At 36.6% G+C, this 14514-nt stretch overlaps 1 long non-coding RNA gene across 1 annotated transcript in view; it reads right to left on the bottom strand.

Moving 5' to 3' along the window:
* Window positions 1-620: 620 nt before the first annotated feature.
* Window positions 621-14514, bottom strand: part of LOC141425810 (uncharacterized) — a 57893-nt gene continuing 43999 nt past the window's right edge. The window contains exons 6-9 of the long non-coding RNA XR_012450941.1: window positions 11410-11515; window positions 10276-10342; window positions 8864-8994; window positions 621-2981 (exon numbers count right to left, since the gene is read on the bottom strand). This is a non-coding gene — a long non-coding RNA (uncharacterized lncRNA). The remainder of the gene's footprint in view (window positions 2982-8863; window positions 8995-10275; window positions 10343-11409; window positions 11516-14514) is intronic.

A 14514-nucleotide genomic window follows, 5' to 3' on the forward strand; every position in this document is an offset into this window, starting at 1 on the left:
GTAGCACAAACCACCTTAGATTCCTCTGAAGTCCTCAAATCAGGAGCATCAAAAAGTTGTTCAGGTTCTCAGTCTCCACCCAGGTTATTTCTACCAACATCACTGTCTGGCTGATGACACCAATACCTACCACTTACTGACTATCAAGGACCATGCTTTTACTGTACTTACTTATCAAACCAGCAAAATCTCTAGCCCCAATCTGAAAATGAGTTCAAAAATATTAAGCAGCTTGAACCAACCAACATTCAAATGAATGCTTCATGCTGGCCACCAACCACAGGCCATCATAAGGTGGCCAAGAAAGGCAATTAACTCAATATTGTATAGTTTATTATACAATTGTATAAGTTTATTATACAATGAGTTTATTGCCACATTTTGGTTCTACTCTTTATATGGACTTCGTTAAAATTGATACTAATATGAATTCTAAATTTATACTAATATGAGTGTAGAAAGACCAAATTAAGACCTTATTCAATAATTGCTTTCATCTCTTTTTGGTCTGAGAGTCAATGATCACCTCTTATGTATATTCTATATTTTATTAGAATAAACATGTGGTTCCTCCCCTCCTTGATGTATCATGTGTTTGTACATATTAATTTTTTCCTTGTTCAAAAAGTCTGATGCTTATATTGCAGATCAAATTTGTACATTTGCTCATGGAAGGGGAATATTGTAAAAATATTTTCCCACTGACATTTTCATCTTGCAAGTTTCACCTTTAAATCAGTTTTCTTTGCCTCAGGGATCCTCAAACATAGATGAATAATGTAGTTTCAGTACAATGGTGGCGTCACTCTGTTTTCCTCTATTTTATTTTTCTTCAAATGTAAAGCTGCATTTCATCTGTACAGGGTATCAAGGTAAAATATATATATATTCCTTAAAATATCTATTTTTAGCGTGAAACTACTTCAGATAGAACTAAAAAGAAGCTATAAAAGAAAAAGTGATCTATAAGTAAAAATCAAAGACAGAGGGAGCAGGATGTAAGGAAAAGGTGTAGGAGGGTGAATATGGTGGAAATATTGTGTACTTGTGTATGAAAATAAAAAGTGAGACCTGTTGAAACTATTCTAAGAATGGGGGAGGGGATAAAAAGAATGATGGACAGAGTGAATTTAACTTAGATATATGTAAGCAGTTTCTTAAATGTCATAATGTACCCTCAGTACAATGATCTAATAAAAAATAAAATAGCAGCTGAAAAAAATCAAAGACATGCAGAATGAGAATTTTATACTGAATGAAGTGAGGTAACTGAACTTATTTAAGCCTCTTTTGAAAACTTTTCCAACAGTCGTCCTAAAGGTTAAAAAATATAACTCTTTAATGAGGATCTAACTTGAAATAATGTATTCTTTACATTAAAACCCTACAGCCCTGTACTACCAACTCCTTCCATTAATTTGCTGTAATTATCAAATGTATGTATATATACACAGAACAGATCATCACTGCTTCTGCTTTAAACAAATTATTATCTGTTAGGGTGATCAAAGTAATGAAAACTATTTCATATTTCACTTTATTTTTACTATGTTCAATAATGAAAAGTATTTTATATTTCACTTTATTTTTACTATGTTCAATATTCTTCATCTCTCTGTAGATCACCCTAGATCCAAGTTTCTTTGAGCTATCATTGTCCTTCTATATGAAGGATTTCCTTTAATATTTCTTGTGATGCAGTTATCCTGAGAATATATTCAGTTTTTTGTTTGTCTGTAAAAATTATTATTTCTTCTCTGGTTTTGAAAGATAGCTTGTTGAGTGAAGAATGCTGCATTGACATTTTTTTCCCCAGCATTTTAAAGATGTCACTTCATTGCCTTCTGGCTTCTGTCATTTCTGAGAAGTCTACTATAACTCTTACTCTGGTTTTCATTATATGTGTACTAAACCATTTGCTATTGTCCCACAGCTATTATATGTTCTTTTATTATTTTTACTCATTCCTCTCTTTATGTTTCCTCTTCAATAATTTCTATGAACCTATTGTGAATTCACTAGTCCTTTTCTTGTCTGCGTCTAGTCTACTAATAATTGTCAAAGTCACTAACCATCTGTGATGACGTGCTGTGTTTTACCTATAATTTTTTAATTTGATTCTTCATATAGTTTCCATCTCTCTGGTGGAATTCCTTAGCGGGTCATGATTTTTATCCTCCAATTTCACTAGAGCCTTTTATGAAGCCATCATAGTAATTTTGAATCCTTGTTTGAATATTTCCAACATCTAATCATATCTGAATTCTGTAGTTGCTCTGCTTCTTGACAGTGGGTGGATGTTTCCTGCTTTTTTGTCTTGTGTCTCATAATTTTTGGTTGAATGAATGTTGGGCATTGTATACAAGACAAGAGTAACTAAGATAAATATTATTTATGCCAGCAGATGAATGAGGCTGATCTTTTGTTAGTTTTTTTCTTTTTTTAAGAGGGGGCTGAGGGGAGGGAGAAAGTAAGGCAAATGAGTCAGTCTAACCAGGAATTGAGCCGGGTTTGGGTTGTAATGTTTCTACGATGGTCTTCAGCACACCAACAACTTAAATTCTTTAGCATCTTTGTGCTAAGAGTAAAGTTTTTCACTATGTTCCTCTTCCTAACTCAGCTTTCAGCCTTCTTTGTGATACTTTGCCTCAGCAAGAGTATATCTTCATGATCTCAGGGCGCCCACAGTGGTACACTGTTGTGATTTGTTACTTGACACCTCCTTGCCTGACATTTGAATGACAGATGGGACCTTTCTCTTGTTTTGGTTCACTCTCCATTTCAGGCTGCTCCTATGTCCCTGGGCTCTGGGTGCAATGCTTTTTCAGTAATTCTTCTCCCCAACAGCAGGAGATCTCTGATGATCTGGGTCTGAGATGGGTTTCTGCTCTTCCCTCAATGGTAGAGGAGCTCTTTTCTCTGGTCCTTCATCAGGAGAAATGGGAGTTTTGCTCTTCCCTCAGTGACAGAAGACTTATTTTCTATAAGAGACAAATGAAAGAAGGATCAGGACCAACTTTCATGTCTTTGTGACAGTACTTTCTGCTCTTTTCTTCCAGCCCTTCCACTAAATAAGTAGTTTTAGGGTCCTGCCCTGCCCTCTCCTTTCCAAGAGCACACAGTGTAGTCTATGGAGAAGGCATGCTCAGATGCAAATTCCCCCTACATCTGTAGGTCCTAGGAGTGCTGTACACTCAAGAGAGCCACCCTTCCCTTTCAACAGCTCATTTTTTTCTGAAAACTTTTTATTTGCTTTTATGAAAGTTCTGCCATCTTGTCATGCTCTGTCTCCATGAACTCAATGCCAAAAAAAAATGCCAGGTAACCCAGTGCTCACATCCCTACTTCTCCTTCATAGTGCTGTCTTTCTTCAAATTTTTGACCAATTTGCTGCCCCATGTGATATGTCAGCTTCTAATGATTTCCAGAAAAATTACAATTTTGAAAATTATCTGGCTTTCTATTTTTGTTAAGGTAGGAGCAACATCTCAGCTTTCCAACTCTGACTGGAGAAAGGAAGGGTTTCTGAGTTAACTAAATGTGCAATGGTATTGTCTATTTTTTATATAAACACCTACTTATTATTTCGAACAGTATGAGAGAGCTTCTAGTAGGATCATAAGATGGTCAACCTCAGATTACACTTGCCTGAACTGAAGGATACTCACTGGCAATGTGTTATTTCTGAGTGGCCCCTGAGGGTGTTCCTGGAGATTGGCATTTGAATTGGTGGGCTGAATGGAGCAGATCTGCTCTCACTCAGTGTCTACTTGCTGAAGATATAAATACAACAAAAAGGCAAAGAAATGGCAAGTCCTATCTCCTTTGGGACTGGAAAACCATTCCTTTCTTGACTTAACTACAGGATATTCTGAAATAAGCAAAAACTAAGAAGATAGTAAAAAGGTCAGTGTTAAAGGGGAGAAAAAGATGAACAAGTAGGGCACAGAGGATTTTTTAAAACTTGAAACTGCTTTCTTTGTATAGTATAATAATGGTGGATATACGTCATTTTAAATTTGTCCAAACTCAGAAGAATGAGCACCAAGAATGAAAGCTATCAACTTTTAAACCATCAACTTTGGATAATAATTATGTATCAATGTAAGTTTAGAAGGCTGTCACAAATATATCGCTTTGGTGGGGAGTTTGTCATGGCAGGGGGAGGAAATGGCTGTGAGTGTGGATGGACAGAACAGAGGGTATATGGAATTCTCTGTACTTTCCACTCACTTATTTTATGAATCTAAAACAGTTGTAAAAAATAAAGTCCAGATCAGGTATGGTGGACCATAATACATACAATTATGGTGGACCATAATTGTAATCCCAGTACTTGGGAGGTAGAGAGAGAAGGATTACAAGTTTGAGACCAGCCTGGGCTATAAGGAAATTTAAAACACACTTGGAGAATAGCATATATGGGTATATATTAGCATCTGGGAAGGTTAAGACAAGGCTAGTAACACAGGTAAATTACACCAGATTTCTGGGTGGCCAATCAGATGTGTGAATCTCTGGTATCAGCAAAGGAACTCAACTGACAGGTAAAAGGACAAAGCAATAAAAATTCTGGGCAACTATAGTGACAGTCCAGAATACAGGGCATCTAAGAGTTAAAAATAGCTACAGATATAAACACCTATAGACAAAGTAACCCTAAAACGCTGTCACTTTTCTAAGTGAAAGTTTAGATTTCTTTATCCTTCCTACACCACCTGGCAGAGCCCCTTCTGATGCTCCTATCGTTGTTAAAGTTCAGTCATGCCTTCTAAATCAGATTTCTCTCCTCCAGAATGAAAGCCTTTAGGTCCAGAATCATGAGGCAACAAGACTATTGATCTCTACAAATGAACAAGATCTCCATGAGGAACGTTAATTGTAATGGACAATAGTTTAGACACCTTGTGTTCAAATAAGTCCCAAGGGAAAGAAGTAGGAGAGGCAATTTCTCCTTGTAGGTAGGGTCTGCTGCCCTTGTCAGCTCAAAGCAGATACTGAAGATGGACCTTCTCACTTCAGCAACCTCCAAAAAAGGATTTTTTGGTATATTGCCTTTAAGAGGAATTTGAGGCAGGCTAAAGTTGGGAAAGTTCAGGACTCACAGGAAAAAAAAGAAAATACTACATCTTAGATTAACCATGCTTTGGCTCAGGAATCACCCTCACCTAGTCAGGAATCACCCAAGCCCCAGCCCACGCATTGCCTATTGAATGAGAATCACCTGGTCCTCCCCTTCCCATAGGCACCTGAAGAGCAGAAACGGGTTCTTGGCTTCTGTTTCCACCTGGGCCCCACCAGGCTCCCCCTTGTATTTCTCTTCCCTAACTTTTAATAAACTCCCTTTAATAAACTCCCACCACCCCCCCAAAAAAAATCCTGGGCAAGACTGTAATATGGAAAAATGATTCTTTTAAGAAAATCTAACTGGCCACCTGTTAGAGACATATTGAAGGTAAGAGAAACCAGAAATGAGGAAATGAAATATTTAGTATAATAGCCTAAGAGTAAGGGGACCAAAGCCTGAATTAGGATGCTAGCAATCCAAATAGGAAAAATCAGGATTGCAAGTCCCATAAAAAGAATTTATGGGCCTGGTGGACTGATTTGATCAGAGTGATGAAGAGAAGGAAGAAATCAGGTACACAGGCTTCATGCTGGGATGATGATGGCACAAATTTCTCACTAGTATCTTCAATCCATCTTTTTCCAAGAGCTTCCTCCTCACTCTGCTTTTAAACTTGCCTATGCTTGAATCAGCATAAATGTTTGGAAAAGGTAAAACATTTATCCTCAAAATGTTTTTGAGGTAAACTGTTTCTGAAATAAGAACTTGTTTGCCAGCCAAAACTCAATTTGTATTCAAACTGTGGTTTAAACACTGTGTCCAAAATGACAGATGTTGGAATCAATTGGTTTGCAAGTCTTATGTTTTCCCTTGGCTTCAATAAATAAAATCTTCTTAATTTATCTGTCATCAAATATATTTACTAAGTCCTTGCAATGCATATAGACCTTTATAAAGTTAATTGAAAATAAAACTCTTGGCCTTCAAGAGCTAAAAAAGAAAGGTAATGAGGACACAATTTTTTTAAATGCTTTAAAAATGTGAGAGTATGCCAGAGAACACACACATACACAACATAAAATATTTTCTCTTTTATTTCTCTAAGTTTTTACTAACATTATTACCTAAGATTCCAAGTAAATTTTAGAATAATTTCCATTAAAAGATCCTTCAGAATGTTTAGACCTTGTAAATTACATAAGAAAGCTTGACATTTTTATAATATTGTATCCCATTTCAGTAATTAAAAATGTCTATTTGTTCACATCATCTCCAATATGCTAGTCTACTACAAATAATATTGCATAAGTAGAATAAATCTGAGATTATTTCTCTATATATTATCATGAGCAGTAAATCTTTACTGATACTCTCACAGAGACAATGAGAATAACAACAGGCCAAATTCAATAAATACAAAAGGAATTGAGTATAAAACTCAACCCAAATGCTATCTGGCCTCTTTCTTCCTATGTGCTGATCTATAACCAAGGCTCATGCAAGAAACTAGATTTTAGGATTGTGAGAATTCAGTGAAATAATACATGTAAATTCATAGCATAGGCGTTACACATGGTAAATGTCTGGTGCATTTTGCCTAATATTATTATATGACCATATTCCTTTCATTTGTTATTCAGTTATACTCATTTTGAAATCAATTATCTCTCCATGTTCACTACCTTAATAATTTTGTTTCAATTTAAAATGTTCTTTATGTATTAAAATATTATACCTTAGTTATATTTACTGCAAACTCATTCCCAATAATTTTTGCTTTTCATTATTTTTTAACATAAGGAGTTTTATTTTTTTAAGACAGGGTCTCACTATGTATCCCAGACTGGATTCAAACCACAACCCTCCTGCCTCAGCTTCCTGAGTGCTCAGTTTACAGGCATGAGCCACCACATCTGGCTGTTTAGGGGAGTTGATATATTACTTCTCTTAATCTTCTTGATATTTATCATTGACTTTTAAATACAGTAAATCTTCCCTGTTCCACAAATATATGGTAACTTGTTCAAAAATTTTTTGAGATTTTGTTTTGGTTTTTGTTTTTTTTACTTTGTAATAGCTGGACATTTTACCTTTAACTCTTCAGTGCAGATGGAATTGTGGGGAGCAGGGGCAGAGAGGGGCTCAAATTTAATTTTTTAGCAAACACAGCTTCCAACACAGTCCCACATTCTGAACAGGCCTTTCCTCCATTATTGAGTTCTATTATATGTCCAATCAGTCTGGCTTATTGCCATGGTACAGTAGACCCTGGGTATCCTTGGGTATGTGATTCCAGGGAGACCAACCATGTCGGAAAAACCACATGTAATAAATTCACGAAATAGGTGGGCTTACTGTATAAGATCTAGCAGCTCAAACTCCAACTGCGAAAGTCTAGGCTCTGCTTCACACTCTCCATTCTGATACTTTTTCCTTTCACCTCAGCACTTGGTAGAGCCCATCACTTCATTCTGAGACTTTCTTCTTTCTCCATAGCAAGTTCTTTGGTTTAACCTAGGTTGTGTTCTAGATTTCAGACTTCCTTTGTCCTCTACTTGCTAATCTGTCCAACATCACATGTGCTGGTTCCCAAATCTGGTGCCCCAGGAGTGAGGTTAGATACTGCCATGTTTATTGCTGATTTGGGAACCTTTGAGGACTACACTTTCATGTCTGTTCCCTTCTGCACTTGAGTCCTTCAAAGTCACAGCTGTGTTTGACAGATTCACTTCATTTAGATTGGCAAGCATCCTCAAGCTCAAAACAATGATCTACCCACCTCTCCAAATCCTAGGTCTTAAGTAATTCTTTACTATTTCAAGCTAGAACTTCAGCATTATTGTGATGGTATTTTATTTTATCTGGTAATTTTAGTTGTTTTCAGTTTCCCCTTGCCAGATATAAACTAGCACTACAATTTATTATTTCAATTAAATGTTCATTTATTGGTCTTCTATCAAAAATGTATTTCTTCAACATAGATCCATCCTAGGTACCCAGTGCAGTAAAGAGAGACTCACAAGTAAAACCTGATAATAATTGTAGAGAACAGTGTTGACATCAGGCAGTCAAAAAGCTTCAGATTGCAAAAATGTCCAAATAACTCCAAACTTCTGAAACACTGGCTCTTGAATGTTACACTTCTTACCACAGAATACTTTAAAACAATTATGAGTGTAACATGATTATAAAGAGAAAGTGAACTTACAGGCTGTCTATAAGTACCTCTATTTATTTAATTTCAAAATGTGAATAACACAGATATCAAAAAGTACAAATATGAAGGACAATCATAAATATGACTTCTCTGATCTCCAGCCAGAGCGCAGGAATAGCTCAAACCCCAGTATCACCAAAGAAAAATGAGTTCAGCAATAAATTGCTTTAGAACCCTGATTTTGTTAATAGTATGGAGGACTCCTTGATGCTGCAGATTTTTGCGAAACTATATGATCATACTTTTGTTTACCACATGTCTATATCCTCTGCTAAACCATAAGATGAGCAGGAAAGACAATTGATTTGTTTATGGTTCTATGCACAGCATCAAATGAATTGTTTAGTATAGAGCAGGTGTAAAATTAATTTTTATTAAATGAAAGAGTGGATATGGCATGTCCAGAGGTATGAGACGTGTCTGCTTCTGAGGATTTAAAATCTGCACATGAGAAAGAAGAATGAGGACAACCATCTGTTTTGCATTTACTACGTACCACTTTTCATACATTTTATCACTTGGAGCTTGTAAGGACTCATGAAACAGCTATGGCTACTATAATTTGTGCAGACTATCACCTGCTTTTCTAAGGTGAAGAAATCCAGGCATACAAAGGATACAGAACTTGCTGGAAGTCACATTGTTTTCATGTGCCATAGACAGTATTCGTTTGAACTCAGCATTCATTGCTCAGCCTCACAAGGCCTCTCTATGAGTGAAAATACACAACATATAGTTAAGTTAAAAATGTTCAGGGGTGACTATAAACCAGAAATTCAAGAATGAGAACCATGGCAAAATAGTTTCTGCTGGGTATTGAGGGGGTGGGGGGGGAGAAGGAGGGGGTGGAGTAGGTGGTAAGGGAGGGGGTGGGGGCAGGGAGGAGAAATGACCCAAGCCTTGTATGCACATATGAATAATAATAAAAAAAAACTTTAAAAAAAAAAGAATGATTTAATGATTAAAATTTATCCTACCTTTCTGAAAAAAAAAAAAAAAGAATGAGAACCACGAAAGCTAAATCAAATAGGCTCCTGGAAGAGGTGGGATTTAAGTTAGCTCATCAAGTCTAGGAGTAAAGAGTGGAACCGAAGTCATTTGAGGAAAAGCAATTTCAGGGCTTTCATCAAGACTTTTTAAAGTCAATAAAAATTTTAATGGCATTGGTTGATTAGCACTATAAATACTGTGGAGATGAGGAATGGTTTACTCACAAGCCACATAGCAGAGCATAGGTGTTATTTTGGCATATGAAGAATGAAATTGATACAGTCTTGACTTTTGCCTCTTAAGACTACCCTGAAAATAATTGAATGGGAGATGTTCAGAATATTTACACAGTGCTTTCCTAATCTAAATGATAATACTCAATATCTGAGTCGTGTTATGCCTAATGATGACTGCACAGAAAAGCTAAAGAGCCAATGACGTGTTCTGATCCCTGCAAAGAGCTAACATGGTAATTTCACCACTCGATGAGAAGGAGAATGCTAATTGTTCAGTGCAAAATTGGCAATGACCTCTGTGATGCACTGAAATGGCTGGACTCTCTAGATTTAGATAAAAGGTAGACAAGGTAATTTATTAGCTGAGCATTTGTGTTTTCAAAGCAATGCTTACTGGCATTATGCTGGTTTGAGAAACCCCATTCTGACTGTTAATGAAAACCTAATGGAGCTGACATAAGTAAGATCTTAACCCAGCCTCAGTCTCTAAATTACTTTTTCTGTTGCCTTCTGGAAAGTTGCTGGGTCATTGAACACTGATACCATGCCAAAGTATGGAGGAAAAATTGGTGAGCAACATTGAGAAGGTAAAGTACATCTAGGTGACAGCTGGGCAAATAGATCTTCATCTAAAAGATGGAAAAGTAGGAGTTTGAATAGCATAGTATAGGATAGGAGGTCAGGAATTTAGGATCCAGGCAGATCCTATTTTGCTTCCCAACTGCACCATTTAATACCTTTGTTACTGGGAGGAAGTCACTTACCTTCTCTGAACTTCTTTCTCATCACAAAGACTAATTATGAGAGTACTGCCAACACTTATTTCGAGGACTAAAAGAGAAAATTCAGGTAAGACATAGAACATTGTAGCTGACACAAATAACTTTCTACCACCACCACCATCATCATCATCATCATCATCATCATTGACATTAATAAGAGCAAGATGAAAGGACAGAAATTAAATGTACAAAAGAAAATGGAGGAATAATAAGCTTGGTGGCTAGGATAGGAGTCAAAACACTAGAATGAAATTGAGAGATCATCTATCTAGTTAAACACCTTTGTTTTACAAAAGAACAACCAGATATTAATAGATCTCTCAATGGTACAAGTACTTTTGAAAACATGTTGGCAATTTTGTTTTGTTTTTTATAAAAGTTAAACATAGACTTGCCCTGTAACATGGGCAACTTACTAATTCTATTCTTAAGTATTCACCCTAGAGAAATAAAAACTTATGCCCAACAAAAGATGTGCACACATCTGACCATAACAGCTCTCTATTATTATTCCAAACTGAAGCAATCAAATGTCCATCAACAGGAGAAAGTATAAATAAATTTCAAACAATGGGATACACTTCAGCAAAAGAAAAGAATGACCTATTAGGTCATGAAGAAATAAATTAATCTCAAAGACATTAATACTGAGCAGAAGAAGCTGTGCAAAGAGTACATACTGTATAATTCTATTTGTAGAAGATTCCAGAAAGTACAAATGAATCTACATAGATCCAAAGCATATTTGTAGCTGCCTAGCGTTTGGGGGAATGGGGCAGCAAGAGTCGTACTGTGAAGGGGCACAAGGGAACTTTCTCTGGTGATGGAAATTCTTGATAACTTTTATAAAAGTGTTTTCTATTTTAACTGTGCTGACTGTTATGTGGTTAAGAAGTTAACAAACAGACTCTCCCTCCCAAAAAAAAAACCCACAGGAGACAAATATGGCATCAGTGGTAAGCATTACCAAGTAGAGTCAGGAATAGAGCAAAATAATGAAGACACAGGTGAGGATTCAAGAGGACAGTCCTCCTCAGTTCTGAAAGGAGAATACTTTGCTGAGGACACCTTCCAAAGGCTGAGACAGTGTTTCCTTCATGTCTTATGGCTACGTACCTTCTAGTTACTTCTTACAGCTCATCTCAATCTCTTCCAATAATTTGGACCTGAGTTCTGCTTCCATTGGCAGAAACAATGAAAGTCAGTTGTGTTAATAAGTACTCTAAACAGAAAAGAAATGAGAAAGAATTCAGTGAGGGACCCAGTTATGTGGGAGGACCATTGAGTGTTTAGTCAATCCTGCTTACTAGCCTAGACTAAACACTAAATAAACAGATCGCAGTTCATTTGGCTATAGCTGAACCACAAAAGCACCATGCTGAAGTCCAAATTTAATTTTAGACAAACATGGAGATAAAGACTGCTTAGTTTTCTAAAGTCTACCAGGTATTACCCACACCCGTCCCACATGTGGACCAACAAATAGTGACTGCATATTTCTCATAATAAAAGGCTAATTAGACCCTGCTGCTGAATCTACAATGATTAGTATATAAAGTTATCAAAAACCAGAAATTCAGGTGAGAGCCGGTGACACACGTCTGTAATCCTAGGTACTTGGGGGGATAAGGAGGATCACAGTTAGAGGCCAGCCCAGACAAGTAGTGAGACCCCCATCTCCAAAACTAACTAGAGCAAAATGGACTGGAGGTATGTCTCAGTGGTAGAGAACCTTGCAAGTGTGTAGCTCTGAGTTCAAATCTCAGTCCCACCAAAAAAAGAAAAAGAAAAACAGAAATTCAGAGGAAGTAGACATATTATAAAGTATTACCTAAGTTCAATGATTTTTTTCCTCTACGTAAAACAAAAAATATAGAAAGTTTTGCACTTTAAACTTTAGTTCAAAATTGAGAATAAATGGTCGCAACAGTATTGATGTAAAGCAACAGGCACTGTGTGTGTTTGGGATTTTTTATAAGCATTCCACTTACCATTTATCAAAAATTGCCCATAGTTGCCAGTTCTTTATAGTTTCAAGGGTTGCCAGAAAAGTTCACTCATGTAATCCTCAAAAAAACCTTGAAAGGTAAATATTATTACCTTTTTATTATTTGCCAGCCGTTTTTCTGAGGAAACCAAGACTCTGAGATGGTGAATTACTTCCCCCCATTTCTACAGGCAGCCACGATTGGCAATGCCAAGGTTCACAAAAAGACCTTTGAATACAAAATCCTTTTCAATTTTCCTGTTCTGCTTTTTTCAGAAAAATGTCAAAACATAATTTAATACAAATAAAACTGGTGAGTGAAGACTCTCCTCAAAGTCAAAGGATAGTTTATAGGCATAAATACTAAATACAATTATTTTATTTGTGTGTGTGAGAGAGAGAGAGGCAAAGTCACAGAGAGGGAAGAGGGAAAGAACTTACTTATATCATCCCTTATGCCTCTCGGTATATCCCCACCTCTTTTTTTAAATTGTTTTTGTGTCTTAGAGCTACCCATTGCTTTGCCAAAAGCTAAAACTAATTATTGCATTTTCCCTACAATGGTAGCCCTCAACATTAAATAGCTTTTGTTAAAATCTGTTTTAACATGTAGGTTTCTTGTGTAAACAGTACGTCTTAAAACTGGTTTATCCAAGCCAAGATGTCTATGCAATCTTGTTTAACCATGCAAACTCAATGTTTTTATAAATTTTAATTTACTTTTTAGTACTGAGGATTGAGCTCAAGGCCTCTTGCTTGTTAGGCAAATGCTGTACTACTTCAGCAACACTCCCAGTCCTTTTCTTCTTAGTCTGTTTTTCAGACAGAGTGTCAAGCTTTTGCCCTGACTGGCCTCCAACTTTGATCCTCCTGTCCCCACCACTTGAGCAGCTGGGATTACGGGTGTGTACCATCACACCTGGCCTAGCTATATTATTTTCTAAGGTACATCACATCAATAGGACAAGGTGTAAGTTCCTTGCTATATAGATAGTTAAACAGAATGTCATAGTGCAAGAACAGCATTCATAAGCTTCCTATGACCAATGGGAAGTTGCCACTGGGATCACCATGTTGTAAAAGTGTTCTAACACCAAGGCCAGACCAATGAATGGAAGTGCAGGCAATGATGAAAAATGTCTATCACAGTTTCAGAGCAGAGAATGGCACCTATTTCCCATCCTGAAGTTATTACATCTTCCGAGACTAAGAAATAAAATATTAAAATATCTTCCATTAAAAGTCAAATTCATAATTTATGTATCAGTCTATAAAGAGAATTGCATATTTATTTCTGACTTTCTAAGTCGGACTTCTGCATGGGCTCCCAGGAATGGTTTTAATCAATGGCATTGGGTGGGTAATTTTAGAGGCTGAGACAGCCCTGTCTGGCCTCTAACTGGGTGTTTCAGTGTTTCAGTGTGCAGTAGTAAAACAGACATGTTGAGAAGGAGAAAAAGGAAGAGAAAAGATTGTACTTGGAGACTGATCAGAATATTTCAAAGTGGGCTGAATATTGGTCACATCTGACACAATGCTGTGACATCAAAGTTCAACACATCTGGCCTACCGAGTGTCATCCTTCCACTCCCACCTCCATCCCTACATTCTGTCCTCAGACTCTCTCTCCAATTCACTTATGAGCCTGCTGGAAGACCAAGAGGCTCAGCAAGCAGTTCAGACATTGATACTGAAGTGCAAAACAATTTAACTACATGACAATTACAAATAACTCTTTTATTTCCTATCTTCATTTCATTAGATCCATCCACTTTGAACCTACCTTTCTGAAACTACCTACATTTTTCAGTTAGCCTGTAGGTTCCCTACTGGTTTGTACAGAGAATTGGTTATTTGTTTATAATATCATATCACCAAGAGGACAAAAACTATTAAGACTGAATAAATCATTCTCAAGCCCTTCTTTCAATTACAAAGAAACTGCAAGAGTATCTACTTTCTCCTTTTTAGTCATTTACTAAAAAAAAAAAAAAAAAAAGAGAGAGAGAGAGTTCTTTTAGGAGTGAAATGGCTGGCCTTTACTTTACTTGAGCACAGTTTCAGAACTCTCTCCTCTTTTGATCACTTTGGATTTCAAGAGCTTTGGTGCTGTAGGCAATTACAGGAATTTTCAGTAGACAGATACCATCACTCCTATTCCTAAAGTTCCTAGAGGAAAAGAAAGCAGATCAAGGCTCCCTGCTGTAAATCATGGATTGAAATATATTTAACCA

This window comes from Castor canadensis, chromosome 8 (assembly GCF_047511655.1).
Source record: "Castor canadensis chromosome 8, mCasCan1.hap1v2, whole genome shotgun sequence".
Lineage (NCBI taxonomy): Eukaryota > Metazoa > Chordata > Mammalia > Rodentia > Castoridae > Castor > Castor canadensis.